Source organism: Nelumbo lutea, chromosome 4, assembly GCF_056320005.1.
Source record: "Nelumbo lutea isolate HS-2025 chromosome 4, American lotus-T2T, whole genome shotgun sequence".
Taxonomy (NCBI): Eukaryota; Viridiplantae; Streptophyta; class Magnoliopsida; order Proteales; family Nelumbonaceae; genus Nelumbo; species Nelumbo lutea.
Window position 1 is genome coordinate 35,319,847 of NC_142687.1, and position 2,799 is coordinate 35,322,645.

The 2,799-nt window shown below is 35.5% G+C and overlaps 1 pseudogene; it reads left to right on the forward strand.

Moving 5' to 3' along the window:
* The first annotated feature begins 333 nt into the window (after positions 1-333).
* LOC148855167 (beta-amyrin 28-monooxygenase-like) lies at positions 334-1,148 on the forward strand (annotated as a pseudogene).
* Positions 1,149-2,799: the final 1,651 nt, after the last annotated feature.

Consider the following 2,799-nt stretch of genomic DNA (forward strand, 5'->3'; position numbering starts at 1 on the left):
TTTAGGTTGAAGGCTATTTAAGATAGTATTAAAGCCTGTTTGACTAAGCCCCTGTTTGAGAACACTTATAAAAAGTTCTTCTTTTAAGAGTTGTGACTGCTACACATTAAGTGGTTTTGTGTGTTTGGTAAAAAAGTGGGGAAAAAGTACTTTAAAAAAGTGACTCCAATTTTGATTTTTTTTTCAGCACTTCTCCCAAAAAAATGGAACGAATCAGTTCCTAATATTTTCTTATAATATCTAAAATACCCCCACACTCATTCTCTCATTTTTCTCTCCCTCTCTCTCCTTGTCTCTATCTCTCTGCCAACACGCGAACTCGATACACTACTGTGCACCTTCTCTGTGACATGGTGGCCCCCTTCTTTGAAAAAGCTGTTTGATGACACCTTCTTTACAACTCCCTACGAGAAGGCGATCCATACCTAAAAGCTGATCACATCTTTTCTAAACCAAGAGGTGATGTACCAGCTCCTGGAGAGGTTCGACAGGACGTGTAGAGAGTGCTTCAGAGATGATTAGATAAGGAAGAAGGAGGCGAAGGCCTTCCCGTTGATCAAGAAGTACACCTTCTCCATCGCCTGCGATGTGTTTGTGAGCATGGACGACCCCAGTCGACAATCCCACCTCCTGGAAGAGTTCAACGTGTTGCCCAGAGGCGTGTTTCAGCTTCCCATCTATTTTCCGGGCACAAGGCACTACAAGGCGGTGAAGTTTGTGGCTAATTTATGCCGAGAGCTGATCAAGGTGATTAAAAGCAATCGGAGGAGCGAGACGATGAGCGAGTCATCGTCGGAAGATCTGATCTCGCATTTGATGAAAGGGAGAGATGGGAACAGGAAGATATTGGGCAACTAGGAGATTGCAGACAACGTTATACTGGTCATGGATGTTGGGCATGACACCAACAGTTCTACCATGATGATGTTGATCAAATAGTTGGCTGAGATGCTGACTGCTACAAGCGAGTCCTCGCGGGTATGTTCTTTTTTGTAATTTGTCTCTTAGTAGAGCATTGGATTTTTTAGGTATCTGTATTGGGTCTAACATTGAATTGTTGTTCAGCAGAACAAAGGAAAATAGAGTTGCAAAGGAGACCCAGAGAATCACTGAACAAGGATGACATATTCTTGGAACGTGGTGAATGAAGAACTCAGACTTACACCTCCGATTCAAGGAAATTTTAGGAAGGCCATAGTAGACTTCACGTATGCTGGATTTTCAATCCCCAAAGATTAGGTAAGTTCTAAGAATAGATGGATGAGAGAATCACAAACAATTGATGTATGAATCGTTTGTAAGTTGTAATTACTTGGAGTGCAACTTCAACGCACAAAGAAGCAGAATGTGCCCTGGTAGAGAGTTTGCTTGAGTTGAGTTTCTGGTTTTCATATACAATCTACTACGAAAGTTTAGATGGGAGCTTATTATTATTATTATTATTATTATTATTATTATTATTATTATTATTATTATTATTATTATTATTATTATTAATTGGGTCCACATGGCAATTCATGTGTGGGTCCATGTGGGCTCTCAGTTGTCATGAAGTGGAGTGCACATGTGAATAGCATTCTATATATATGTATGAGTGAAGTGAGGGCTAAAATTGTCATTTGTGTCAATATAAGCAATTATGGGAAAAGTAACTTATCAAATATCCCCACCCCAATAAGTACTTAATAACATAATAAGTGATTTAGAAAGTGGATTACCAAACAACCTTAAGTGATTGTTAAAATAAGTACTTCTAACAACCACTTAATCATCAAACAGGGCCTAAGTGGTCTAGTATATGATCCTTGTTGCCCCCATTATAGTTAATTAAATTTCAGCAGAAGATATGAATGGGCCTATTCTTGTCTATGCTTCAAGCCCACCAGAATTTCGTGTGAAGGGCCATGTTAGGGAACACAAACCTATTATTAATCTTAGTAATAGTTTAAGTTTTTAGGTTGGACGGTTCTTTGAGACTGATAACTCTCATTTCTTATTAGTAGCAACGTGGTGACCTAGCCAATTGGGTCCAACAATTCAACCTGGTCAATGGGTGATGGGTTATACGTCAAACCTCTTTTTTAATTATAAAATATTCTTTGTTTTAAACGACTTTCATCCAAGTTCTAAAAAGGTGATATCTAATGTTTTATAAACCTAATATCCATCCGAGTTATTTCTTTTATTTCCTATATTTTTAGCCTTTTTCTTCATTAATAACATTAATTCTCAAGCAATGTTTGGGAGTGCTTAAAAATAAGTGCTTATTTGGGCCATTAAGCACTTATTGGTATTTGGGAAATAAGCCCGAAATAAGTGATTATTTAAAAAATAAGGGCTTATTTTTTAAGCTCAAAATTCCAGCTTTTTTTTAAGTATTTATACAATAAGCACTTATTCAATTTTTTTCTTCCAAAATTATCCCTAATTGAATTTTAAAATACCACCTATAAAATTATTCCTAGTTGAACTTTATAAAAATACTTTTATTGAAGCACTTTTGTAAAAGCAATTTTATAGATGTACTTTTATGAAAGCACTTTTAAAAAATTACTTTTATAAAAGCACTTTTATGAATGTACTTTTATGAAAGCATTTTATAAAATACTTTTACAAAGTGCTTTCATAAAGCACAAAAGTGCTTTCAAAGGGTATATTTTAAAAATTTGAAAGAAAATGAAGGGCAAATTAGTCACAAATGCTTATTAGAAAAAAAGACTACCAAAGACCCAATATAAAATAAATGCTTATTTTAAAAAATAAGCACTTGAAAAAGTAGGGTGCCAAATGCAAATAAGT